Raw genomic sequence first — 14273 nt, forward strand, 5'->3', positions numbered from 1 at the left:
AATATTTGACTTAAAGATGAAGAAACTGAGAGAAAGGGTAGAATAGAGTAGTGACATAGGCTAGAGAAAGAGACAGCTGGAAAGAGCTTTAATATAGTGTTATAACTTTGGAAACACTGGCTAGTGTTTTCTGTTTAACAGGTCAATTAATAAGAGAAGCAGACATAAAGGGAGATATTGCATGGTTTAAACTCAGATATCATTAATTCATTTCCTTATTTATCTATCTATATATCTCTTGATTTTTTTTATCAGTCTATCTGCATTTCAATTTTACTCTTTTTCTTGATATGCGTTTTGGAGGTAGGTAAATCCACTGTTATTTTACTCTTTTTATGGGTAATTTGGGGGCATAAATATGCATGCACAGTTGTTATCTCATTACACTACATTTTCTACCAACACACTCATTGAATACTTTCCAGAATGTATTTGAAGAGAGAAGGATGCATAACAAACCCTTAATGACATCTTAACAAAAAGGAGCAACTTTTCTTTCTTTGGTGAGTACATAAATTCCAAACCAAATAAGTCAGTGAATGTCTATTTTGCTAGGACTGTGGGTTACTGTGGATTTCTAGGGGCAAGACAAGGCTGTGCGGAATCATGCTTGTACATACATTTAGAAAAAAGCTAAGGTGAGCAGGCTTTGCCACTCTATATATAGCCAAACCCCTTTCAATTTAACCCTGTAGGAGCTTTGAAATGCACAACAAAGCATCCCCATAGCTCACATCTGCTTCTGGTGTGAGTGGGAAAAGAGTTAAACAGGAGATGCTACCTTTTTGCCAGACTTCCTTTCTTTGTGGATGGCATCCTGTATGTTTTCTTCAAGCTGAATGGACTAGCTTCATCTGTTTTTTAAAAAATAACAGAATTAAGCCCTTAAAACATTAATTAAAGAAAAAACCTCAGGAACTTTTACCAATAAAGTAAAATATGGGTGGGATTAACTTCACCTAACTTTTAACCCCAATTGTTTTGTTTTTCATGTTCATCAGCTGTTCCTTTGTACAGCCAGAGGGAAAATGTTACTCATTCCAGGAGTGATTGATTCATCTCACTCAAAACATCTGTCTGAGTTAAACAGGTGAATTTGCTATTTAAAGTGCCAGTCTCTCTCCTTCCACTGTGTAGGGTGCCTAGAGGTGAGGCTCATCTCCACTGCAGGGAATCTAATCTCTCAAGTCTCCTTTTTATACTTCCTGTAGAAAAATAGGCACTTTTAAGGTAATATTAATCTGACTTAAGTTAGATATCTATGTTAACATGAGAAGAATCACACCTTTAAAATGTAAAGTCTTGCTGTTGAGTATAAAGAGAGTCTATGGTGACTAGTGTCATCTGTACTGTAGAAGTCCAAAAGAGTAAAATGTATTCTTCCTCTAACGTTTTGTGATAACAATCACACTCCATCCATCAGTCCATCTGTCCTTGTCTCTCTCCCTGTCTATTCTTCCATTGTAGCTTTCAAAATTAAAGTGCCTAACTGAAATACAGTTCAATTCTACTTTTAGGAAAAATAAAGCTTTTTTTAGACTTTTTTGATGGTGGGGGCAATTTCTTTTCACAAGACCAATTTTCATGCATCTAAATCAATAATAATTTTTTATAAATGTTTGGAAAATCTTTTGCATTGCAGAAGAGACTTATGTCACTTTTTAGCCATCAGAATGTATCGCTACTGTAAATGATGAGAGAAAAATATTTCCAGATGCTTACTCATTTCCAATATCTTAAATGCTGACTGACATGAATCATCTTCCAGAGATCCCCATTTTTTTCTTAAATAGGATGAGAGTGCAGGCAATTAGCTTTTATTTCTGTGACTAATTTCTAAATAAGTCAAAATTGGAAACACCATCCCATCCCAGCTGTTTATATTTAAGAACATACAGGTAACAAGACTTTCTGAAAATTAATGAGTTTCCCAGCTGCAAATCACTGTACTTAAGGGGAAGAACTCAAGAACTACACAATGATTTAAAGAGAAAAACTATAGATCTGTTGTAGGAAATTGTCTCACATTGTGGAAGTCTTTTCACTTCCTGTAGTTCTGTGATTCCTCTGGGATCAAGCTCCTACTTGCTCTGAATCTTTCTGAGGGCCCATGCATGTGGCATGTTGGATCTAATTCTGCCTAAACTATGGAGTTAGTTAGCTAGTTTTTCAGAGTGGGAAACCCATGTCAGATGTAGAACTGTTAAAAATGGGAACAGGCTCAAATTGCAGTTCTGCCTCTTGATACACTCCCCTTAAATTCAGGGAAACACTTGGCTGTGATGGTCTGTGTCATTCCATAACTGAGATAACTTGCTTATTCTGCATTCCAAGTTGTGAACACCTATGTACTTGTGATGCATCACATCTGCATGCACCATTAGACATATCTCAAGTTAAGTAACTAACAATAACGATACAGACTGGGAGACTATTATGCTTGGGATTCTGATCACTTTTTCCCTACATAACTTCCTTCATTTTACTGAAAAGGGTAATGGGTGATCTAGTTAGAAGAGTACCTTTGTACAGAAAATATCCCATGAGCTTTCTCTACTCTAAAACCCAAAATCTGTGATTTTGGCAGCATTATCATGCAAAAAATTCCCCCCTGCAAAGCAACAACAACAAAAAAACACGTAAACAGTTCATCCCCAGACTTCCACTTGCCATAATTCAACGTGCAGGACACAAACACATCAGTAGATATATCTCAAAGGCATTATGTTCACAGGGGCTGTACTGAGGCCATATGCAGATGAGAAAAATGTTAAACAGCAGAATTCCTGAGAATGGGAGGAACCTTTCACTAATATCTAGTTCAGGACTGGAGTTATAAGTTTGGACTGAAGTTATAAATTCGGAAGCAAAGCCTGGGACTAGGGCATGGACCAACTGGAATTGCTACTGTCTTCTCATGCTTGGTGATGGGCACTCCTGATTTGCAAGTCTGGGTTGTCAGGAGGAAGATTGACTTCCACAAATCAGAGATTTCAGCATGCCTTCAAACTCAGGCTCACCTTTCAAGGTCTCCAGCCTTGTGTGGAATCTGAAAGACCCTAGGAAGAAAACAAAATGAACAGGAGCAGGAAGTTCCAGCTGGGCTCAGTGGGGAAAAGGGCCTATTTCAAACTCTTTCTGCACGCCTCTTCCAAAAACCTGCTTCCTAACCTGGATTGAAATTACTTTCTTTCCCCCACATGGAGTATAACAAAGTTCTGTCTGTTCACATTTCCCTGCTACCTCAGAATCAATTCATGTGATTTTTCTATATTCTGATTCCTGTCCCAATGTCATGGGTTTTTCTCCTCTTCAGGTCACCTAGAGTAAATGGAAAACCAAACAAGTGAACTTGAGTTTGTTCTCTTGCAACTTATAAGATCCACACCTTCAAAGCCTCCTATTCACTGTGTTTTATTTACACAGACATTTTGTTAGGAAATATGGCAATCATAATGGTCATAAGCACTGATCCCCACCTTCACTCTCCTATTACTTCTTCCTCTTTCATTTAGCCCTTGCTGACATCTGTTATGCCACCACTACTGTTCCTAAAATGCTAGTGAATTTCCTTGTGAAGCGCGCAGCCACTGCTCTCAGGGCCTGTATTAGTCAAATGTTCTCAATCCTCCTCTCAGCTGCTAGTGAAGTGTTTATGCTCTCAGCAATGGCATATGACTGATATGTGGCCATCTGTAATCCACTGAAGTATTCAGAGGCTATGAGCAAACACTTCTGTAGTCAGCAAGCAGGGAGTGCATGGGCAATGGGTCTCATATTCAGTTCTAAATACAATACCTGTGTTAAATACACAGTTCTGTGGACACACAGAAATCAAACATTTCAGCTGTGAGCTGCCCCCTCTCCTGTCTGCTGCTTGCAGTGGGACCTTCATCAATAAACTCATTATTCTTTTCTCTGCTGTGATATTTGGGTCAAGCTCCTTCCTGCTCTCTGGCATCTCCTACATTTGTATCACCTCCACTGTCCTGAAGATACAGTTTGCAGAGCAGAGGCACAAAGCTTTCTCTGCTTGCAGCTCCCACCTCATTGGAGTGGGATTACTTTACACAACCGCTTTGTTCCAATACACAAAACCCAGCTCAGTATCAGCAGTTACTCTAGACCAAGTGTTCTCCACCCTGTACAGCACCCAGTATCCATGCTGAATCCCATCACCTACAGCCTGAAAAATAAAGATGAGAAAACAACCTTGGGAAGAATTCTAACGAAACTGCAATTTGTGTAACCACCTCTAAGCTGTATACTTCAAATAAATGTAATTTAAAACATGGAGTTATGAGCAAAGGACCTGTTGGGATGCACCTGTGTCTACATGAGCAGCCTGACTTACTTGCAGGTTTGCTTCATGCTTTTGTTCCCCACCTTGTCCTTTCTGCAATTTTACTTCTTTGCTACTGGGATCTTTCTGATGTGCTACAACTAGGTCTTTCTCCAGAAGAAAAACATGGAGCACTTCATTACTTAGGTAGGTCCAAAGCCTGCTTCCTCAAGCAGCATGAGGAAGTTTCTGCTAGGTCTAACACCTACCTATTCCAGGTTTCCAATACTCTCCCTGCTGGATTCATATTCTCAAATGCCTTTATGCTTCATTCTTCTCTGGGCAGCATGGACATTTAACACTACACTATGACAGCAGAAATGTGGAGGGCTGCAAAGCAGGGAATGTGTATGGAGCAGGGAAGTTTATATGACTTCTGCAGTACTCTGGGGAGGCCTGTGGGGGAGCAGATGCACAGGGCAATGACCTCGCAAAGTGCGGTGTGGTGTTCATAAGGCCAGACTCACCTAGATTTGCCAGCCATGAGCACTACAAACGTCAGCCAACATGTTTCAGTTACTCTGAAGAACAGGCACTGCTTCTTGGAATGAATCAGAAAAACAATATGCATTTCACATGAGACAAGAACAACTATTTTGTCTTAGCATGGCATTTCCATCTCTCATACAGTACTTTGGAAATTTTTTCTATTCCAGGCACTTCAGCTGTCAGAAGGGAAACATGAATCTGGACTTTGCACTGGGTTCCAACAGTAGAGTGATGTGCTTGCTCCATTCTCTGCAATTTTAAGTGTATGAATCCCCCTAAAATGTAGCACAGCTGGCAGAAGAGGCTATCTAATAAAGCTTATCTAAGAAAAGCTGCATTTTGTCTTTAGGCAGGGCCTTTTACAGGTCACTTGTTACAGAGTGCTTCAAATCCATACAGCTAATAAATAAAACTATAAATGACAATTTCTGTGTCCCTGACACTCCCTTTTTATGTTTTCTTCTCTTAATTTTCCTATTATCTCTAATCTGCAGAATATGCTTTTAATTTGATTACTGTAGTTGTTTTTTGCTGAGTCTAGATGCTCTTTAGAGACAAAGAGAAGCAGCTAATCAGGAGAATAGTAGCTTTTGTTCCCTTATCACTCTCAACGTGGATAGTATAAAGTGACTTCTTGATGTCACAGCTACAGCACTAAGCAACTCATATGAACTTGTTTTTCTCTCCTCTTTTTTGGAATGTCCTGAAGTCACCAGCACTGCTGCTGAATTAGTTTTGGCTCCAAATTTTTTGTAAGGTTGTCTTTTTTCAGCCTTCAGAAAAGAAGGTGCACACAGAATGCCAAGATACATCCAGGAAGATAGCAGTTCCTTCTAAAGCCCAAAGTCTGTCTTCTCCAAATAGCTAAGTAGTCAGAGAAGATCCTGTTTAAGAGATGTTTTCAGAAGAGGCAAACTGGGCTAAACTGGAGTTTTGTCACTACATTATTGTAAAATCTTTGATATACAATCATGCTTCTGCCATCAGATTTCTAGTTTGTTGTTATTGATTCTTTGACTGAGAACACTCAGAGGGCAATTCCTCTTAACAATGTTAGGAGGAAAGAATACCCCTTGAGTTGTTCATCTCCCTCTCTGACAGCTACAGAGGAAGCCTAGATGACTATAACTAACTAACTAACTAACTAAATAATAAATATAAATAAATAATAATAAGCCTAGATAACTATAAAACAGGTTATTAGGTTCAGATCCAGATGCAGCCACCTAAATACAGATGTCTCCAATGTAGGCATATACATGTAGGTATATAAAGTCTTGACGGTGGCAATCAACAGAAAAAACAAAAAAGTAGGATACACTTTATTCTTATATCTAGCCCCTGTTAGAGTTGACAGAGATCTAAAACTCAATTCAGCCACCACAGTACAAGATCTACCATTTCAGGTGCCACAGGGTAGCCAAGATATCTGCATGTGTCTTGCAGATATGGTGCAGGACTTAAAACGGGCCTTCACTTGCTGGAGTTGCAGCAGAAGTCCAGGCAGGACAATAAGCCTGAGTGGCAGAGACGACACTAGGTGCTCACATTCAGGCAACAGAACCCCCTTGCATGGAATCTAGAGAGCCTATCATGGTGGAATGATAATAACTAAATAATTAATGTACCATTTGTATATTTTCTTGGTCACTGGAAAATTTTTGCTAGATCTCTCCCTTTATCTCTTGTTAGAGGTAAGTTTACAACAATATTTTCCCCAGTCCCTGTTTTAGGTTAGACTGAATGAGAAGAGAATGAGATAATTTGGCATCCAGAGACACTAAAAGGAACAATAAAAACAACTCCACTCCACGCAAGTCTCTAATTTGGATATAAACTGCTTCCTTTTCTATTTGTAACTCCTAATGATTTTATTATTTATGCTTTCACCTTGAAATGTTTTCTGTTTTAGAATCACATATTCTAAATTGCCAGAGACATTGCCAGAGAGCTGTCTGTGCCACCACAGAATAGAATCATATAATCTTGGGATAATTCAGATTGGAATGATATCTGGAGACAATTCAGTCAAACCTCTTCCACAAAGCAATGTTGAACTCAGAACAGGTTGAGATTTTGCCCAGCTGAGTCTTGAGATCCCCTAAGGACAGAGATTCCACAGTCTTTGTGGGCAGCTTGCTCCAATGCTCAACTATCACACATAGACATACCCACACAAATGAGTTTCTCTGGTAGCTGGTCCAGACTTACGACCTTACCAGTAGCCAGCCCCCAGACCCCATGGTCTCTCCAGTAGCTGGTCTGGACCCCCTGGTCCCTCCAGTAGCCAGCTCTCAGGCCCTCCGGTCTCTCCAGTATGCAGCCCAGACTTATGGCCACTCCAATACTAGGCTCCCAAGCCTCTTATCCAACTCGCCAGGTAGGCCGGCTTGATGTTTGCTAATGATTATGTGCTGAAACACACACACACACAAATTTTGCACACACTCTGGTCTCTCCAGTTATGGCACCACAGACACACAGCCCCTATTGCTGATTATCTCTTCAGGAAGAGAAAATGTTGATATTTCAGCAATTACCACACACAGGACTACCAGTTTGTTTACTTAAGGGAACAAGCCAACCAGAGACATTTTTCACAATCTCTTCTAACTACACATATATTTGCTGCAGGAATTCTGTCTTCCCTTTCCCTTCCCATTCCATAAACATTCTCAATGTCATATATTTTTAAAGGTATAACTTGTACACTGTCATGGAGTTGCCAAATCTGGCAGCCTGAGAGAGGCAAGGCTGATGCAGCTCCATGCCCCCAGGTCCAGCCAGCAGTGAGGCTGAGCATATATTCCCAATAGGCACACACACACACAAACACACATAACAATACATATATGCACATATAACCACAGACAGCCACATAAAACAGCGCAGACAGAAACACTCAGCTCTCACACAATCACAAACAGTACCAATGGCCTCATTCTGTTCCCTTCTCTGGCTGATCAGGATAAAGGTCCATCAGTGGGAAATATATAAATTTTTACATATATATACAGAATGGATTCCTACAGTAGCTGGGCTTAGACACTCAGTATACCCAGTAGCCGGCCCCTGGATCCCCAGTCTCCCCAGGTGTTGGCACTTGGACATGTGAGTCCACAAGGCCCAAAAGTCCAACTCCAGTTGCTGGTACAGACCCCCCCCCTCACTCATGGACACACACACACACACACACACACACACTGTGGATCCCTCAGTAGCTGGTCTCAGACACCCTGTCTACCCAGTAGCTGCTCCTGGATCCCCAGTCCCCCCAGGTGCTGGCATCTGGGCATACAAGCCTTTGAGGCCTGCACCCCACTCCAGCTGCTGGTACAGACCCCCCTACACACACTAACACACACAGAGACACACATGCTGTGGATCGCCTCCAGTAACTGGGCTTAGACACACAGTCCATCCAGCAGCTGGCCCTGGACCTTCACTCTCCCCAGTTGCCTCCTTGCACAGAGACACATCCACACACAAATGGATCTCTCGGTCAATCCCCAGACTTTACAATCTCTCTGGCAGTTGGTCTGGACCCTTTGGTCTCTTCAGTAGCTGCCTCCTGCAGGTACTTCACCTGCAGAGATACACACACACACACACATACTTGGCTCCCAAGCCACTTAATCTACTTGCTGGCTTGTCTGGCTCGATATTTGCTAGCAATCACGAACTGACATGTGTACCCTCACTCCAGTTTCTGGCACCCCCAACACACAGGCCCTATGACCTGTGGTCCCACTCTGGTTGCTAGCTCTTAATTTCACTCACTCTGGTCTCTCTAGTTGCTGGCACCACAGAAAAACGGGCCCCTACAACCCTTGGTCCCACTCCAGCTGCTGGCACTTAGACCTCCAAACACACACATGCACACAGAATAGTGAGTCTCTTCATCCAGGAAAATAGTTAGAAATAGAGTTTAATATGAAGACATGGCAGACTGTCCTGATCAGGTACTGGGCATGGTCAGAAAAGTGTACCAACCACCCCTGTTTACATGTAAGCGGCCCTTTTTACCCCCACCTCCCTCTATTTTCCCACTCTTGTTCCTCCCCGAACCTTGATCCCTCCCTTTCTCTGCCTTTAGTTCCTCCCCTATACATCCCATAATAAGTCCTGTGCAACACCCAGATGCTCATACCGCATCCCGTCTGTCCCCTACCCTTTAGGCAGTAACCCCCCTCAGTCTTTGAGGTGGTCTGGACACCTGGAAAAGGGGTCTGATGGTTCTCTTGTGACAGCTCTGGGTACCCATTTCTTTGATTGGGTTTTTGGAGTTTCCCCATCTGCCATTGTTTTTCTGTGCTCCTTTGTGTTTGTGGAGATAAGCCTCTCAGGGGCTGATCACTCTGCTGTGATGGGCCTGGGAATAGCTGGGTGAGGGTATTACTCAGGTTCCCCTGTCTGCCATTGTTCCTCTGTACTCTGATTTGTGTGTGGAGCTGACCTTTTTATCACATAATCAAACATACAAAACAGATTCTGTTCCGTGTTCTCTTTATCAGTTGGCAGTAGAACAAGAACAGTAGATACAAAACTAGTATGAGCTCTTTCTGCAGGCCACAGCTCTCCTGAGAGTTTTTCCAGGTGCTCCCTTGACCTCCTTGTCCACAGGCTATAGATGAGTGGATTGACCAGGGATGTGAGGACAGTGCAGAAAAAAAGAGAATACCTTGTTCAGATGTTCTCAGCATCATATAAACAATAATGAGGGTCCCATAAAAAACAGTGACCATGGTGAGGTGAGAGGAGCAGGTGGAGAAGGCCATCTGCCTACCCCCCCCCGGAAGGGATCCTTAAAATGGCAACTGTAATACAGACGTAGGATGCCATAGTGAATAGAAATGGGAAAACTATATCCAGGAAGGGCAGTACGAAAGCAATGTGTTATCATCCTGGTGTCATCACAGGAGAGCTGTAGCAATGGGGTAAAATCACAGAAGTGGTCAATTGCATTAGGGCCACAGAACTCTACCTGGGATAAGCAGCCAGTTCTTACTTAGCCAGTATATATTAGCAGTCCTCCTACCCAAGACCCAGCTGCCAACTGGAGACAGAACTTCCAATTCATGAGTCTTGCATAGAGCAGGGGTTGGCACATGACCAAGTACTTATCATAGTTCATGGCAGCCAGCAGGTAACTCTCAGAAGATACAAAAATAGCAAAGAAATACATTGAAAAATACACATGTACATAAAAGCAAATATAAGGATGTACAAAAATAGCAAAGAAAGATGCTGGTGGATATGAGCCCTGAAGGGGTCTGTTTTGAGCCCACGCTTCTGCAGTTGTAGAGATATTTAAAGGTATTTTGCTGGCCAAAGCAACATTTTGATTCATACAAAATACAATCTTCACTACTCCTACTTCAATCAATGACAGAGTTTTTTCAGAGGAATGGACCTAATCACACATCTTTAACTAAATCAACAATGGATAATTACAAGTGGATAATTACAGTGTAGCAGAGGTGGTTAAATTGAAGCCTCTAAAATTAGTACAGCTGCAATCAGAAAACAGAAACAATTTTAAGATGCCTCCTATTGACAAGTCAAAGGCCGCCTGTGGAAAGCATAGTCATTCTGGGCTCAGTAAACAGCCACCAAACTTAGTCCTGAAGAAATGGTTGTTGTATCTATCAGTTGATTGCTCAAAACTCAGGAATGAATGGGAAAGGGACAAAATTTGGCAACTTAGAAGCACACACAAATTGCACCAAATGAATCTTTTAGCTGGAGTTGTTTCATGAATGAGTGTCTGTGAACAGACCAAAAAAGTGGATTCTTCTGCCTCAGGAGACTGATAAACTGACATGAGCAAGCATTTTAACTTGAGTTCATTCTCCTTTCCATTACATTGGTGCTCAGAAGTCCCACCAGTGAGGGAGAAAGGAAAACCACAGCAAAAAGTCTGTGCCTGAATATACTTAACTATCTTAGCTATGTACAAAAGACAGATCTATGTGACCATTCCTGCACATGCAGGAAAAGTTTCTGATGACCCTTCAAAATTATTTATGCACAGTTTGATCAGTTTCTTCATCCTGAGCCAGAACTGCCTGAGAGAGACCTTGGGACCACCTGTATTTTCTGCCCTGGGAGTTAGTCAGTTAATCCCATCATACAGATCATCTCTATCGGTCCATGCACAGCAGGAGCTGCTTGGGGGGAATCTCCCATACTGTCTGAAATTGATGCCTGGAGAGCTCCTGTCTGACAATTAGTCAGCTGCTTTGTTGTGAAGCTGCTAGGTCACTGACCTCATTGAGAATTCACCCAGAAGTTCAGTCATTTATTCTTCCAAATCAGTTCGTTGTCTCACATTGGTCCATTGTCTTGCCTAGCAGGGGAGTTTTTGGACCATCCCGGGAACTGTTGACTAAGTGCACTGGGTATCCTCACACGCACAGCCCTGATACCCAGCTACATCACAACTGTGATGCAGCAAGGAGCACAGCCCTGCTGATATGGAGTTGCAATAGCTACACTGTTGGTGCACAGGGAAGGGAAGCCCTGGGCTTGGCTGAGGCTGGGGTTTGGGGCTGCTGGAGCTGGAAGGCTCAAACCCAGTGTGCAGAACCACATGCCTGCCCCTGCCGGGGAAAACAGGGATTCTAAGCCTGTTTTTGATAGAGGGCAAGTGCCTGGAGTTTCTTTTCCTGATATTTCTGTATCAAAATATACATTTTCTTTTTCCTAGAGGGTTGCTGCTGAGAATAACTGCTGCTTCACCTCTTGCCCACTCTTACCAGCCAGCCACTGGCACTGTTTTAGACTCCAGCTCGAGCTGCAAAGAGGAAATGATCTTGCTTTCCAGAGACCCCTTCCAAAGGAGCAGGGACTTGATTTCACCTTTGCTTACCCATCAAGGAGCTGCGCAGAAGGAAAGGGCCTGTGTTTGCCAGCTCTCTCTGCTCCCCACAGCCCTTGTACCTCTCTCTTGGGAGCTATGCCACAAGGGGGCAGCAGAGCAGGAATCGGGTACAGTAGCACTGCACTGGGTTGGTTTTGCTCTTTGAAATAAAAATTGGAGCAAGACACAACTGAGACAAGGTGACACTGGGTTCAATCAATGCATGGTTTATTTAATCCATGCTAACAGCTCTCAGAAGGATGTGCCACCTCACCACCACCCCCCCTTCCCAGCCTGTCCCGCAGCTCCTACATGGGGAAGAGCTCATTGCTGCACTGCTGGAGCTAAAAGGCCCCCACCCTCAGCTGCTCCAGTTGGGCCAGGGTCTGCCCCCACCACCCACTTCTGCTCTTAAAGGGAATTTTTAAGGTCTTTAAGAGTATCTTAAAGTCCCTTAAAGACTCCCTTTAAGGGCAGAAGTGGGCAGCGGGGACTGGCCCCAACCTGAGTGGCTCCCTTGGAAGTGGCAGACGGATCCCAGCCAACTGGAGCGGCTGATGGAGGGGGCCAGACCCCCACGCTCCCTCACCTAAGAAGTGAGTTGTGTGGGGACAGAAAATAAGAGAGGCTTTTTCATCCCCATACAACCCACTTAGGCTATTTTTCCAAGAGGGGTGGGGGACCAAAGAGCCAGGCATGTTGGGTTTTCCCTGCCTGCCTCTTTTCTTAAGGGAAAGGGGGTGGGGGGAGACCCAATCGTGGGGAGGGTGCCCCAAATACATCCAAGATATGGGCTCTTTGCCCCCCCCCCAAGAAATAGGCCAAGTTGTGTGGGGACAAAAAACTAGAGAGCCTAGCCCCTCCAACCTTGCTTAACCTCTCTGGTTTTTGCCCCTGCCACTCTCCTTTAAAAAGGAGGCAGTGAAGCGAAGTGAGCAAGGGCAAAAAAGCCCAGTCTTGGGGGGGGGGAGGTTTACCCCCACACATCTCCCTTTGTCCCATGACACTAATGAAGGTTGCTCTTCCTCTGGCGGTTTTGTGTTCTCCAAAAAGGCCCAGGCCCTGGGTGTGCTGGCTGCTGGAGCTTAGGTTATTAAACAGACCCTGTTCCCCAAATGTGAATCCTTTTGCCATTTTGAGGAGGCTGTGTTCTCCAGTCCCCAGGGTGAAGTTGCAGCTGGGTGCAGGTCTGGGCCATCTAGCTGACTTTCTGCTAACGCTTCCATGGTGCACAGTGTGCTACTGAGAAAATAAAACACACAGCTTCCTTTCCCCCATCCTGCAGCCTTTCCTCAGGCATGCAGCCCTGCACCCAGCCCTCAGCCCAGATTGTTCTCAGGACCAAAGCAAGGAGCACCAAAAAGGCACGTGGAGAGAGTCTGGGGCACACCCTAAGGCAAACAGGGAGAGTCTGGCGTGTGCTGAAAGGCACACCGAGGGCCCAGGGACATGCCGAAAGGGACACCACAGGAATCTGGGACTTGCCAAAAGACACATCCAGTGGCACAGGGTGCCCCAAAAGGCCCACCAAGGATGTTGCAGCAGGCTGAAAGACACAGCGAGGGCCCTCTGGCAGGCCAAAAGGCACAGCAAGGGCCCTAGGTCATGCCTAAAAGCACACTGAGGGCCCTGGGGTGCCCTGAAAGGCATACCAAAGCAGTGTGGGAAGCACTGAAAGGCACCCCAAAGGCCCCAGGTCATGCCTAAAAGCACACTGAGGGCCCTGGGGTGCCCTGAAAGGCATACCAAAGCAGTGTGGGAAGCACTGAAAGGCACCCCAAAGGCCCCAGGTCATGCCTAAAAGCACACTGAGGGCCCTGGGGTGCCCTGAAAGGCATACCAAAGCAGTGTGGGAAGCACTGAAAGGCACCCCAAAGGCCCCGGAATGCACTAAAAGGCACACCAAAGACACTGGGATGTACTGAAAGGCGCACCAAGGCCCATGAGGTGAACCAATAGGCACACCAATGGCTGCGGCATGGGCTGAAAGGCACAATGAGGGCCCTGGGGAGCACCGAAAGACACATGGGGAGCTCTGCAGTGCACCAAAACCCACACAGAGAGCCCTGGAGCATACTGAAAGGCACACCAAGGGCTCCAGAACATGCCACAAGGGACACTGAGGACACTGGGGAGGCCAAAAGGCACATGGAGGGCCCCAGGTCACGCCTAAAGAAGCACCAAGGGCCTTGGGGCACACTGAAAGGCACTCAGAGGGCTCCGGGACACCCGAAAAAGCATACAGACAGCCCCAGTGTGTGCTGAAAGGCATGTGGAGGACACCAGTAAGCACCAAAATGTGCGGCAGGGCCCTGGGGGTGCCCCAAAAGGCACACAGAGGCATCTGGGGCACACTGAAAAGCAGGAGCAGCAAAGTTTCTCGCCAGGGCAGGACTGAGCCTTCTTCTCCTGCTCACGACTGCAAAGCCCTGTGACCCCCTTGGGCTCTCTGCTTTCCGGGGGAGCTTGGAAAACACTGAGGGAGCCAGAGTGCCCACAGCCGCTTCAGGGGCACTGAAGGCACGTGGAAGGACAAGAGATACATGGATAGACCAACTGATCCCCAGCTTCAACTGACTT

This window comes from Apteryx mantelli, chromosome 12 (genome assembly GCF_036417845.1).
Source record: "Apteryx mantelli isolate bAptMan1 chromosome 12, bAptMan1.hap1, whole genome shotgun sequence".
In the NCBI taxonomy this organism is placed as follows: Eukaryota; Metazoa; Chordata; class Aves; order Apterygiformes; family Apterygidae; genus Apteryx; species Apteryx mantelli.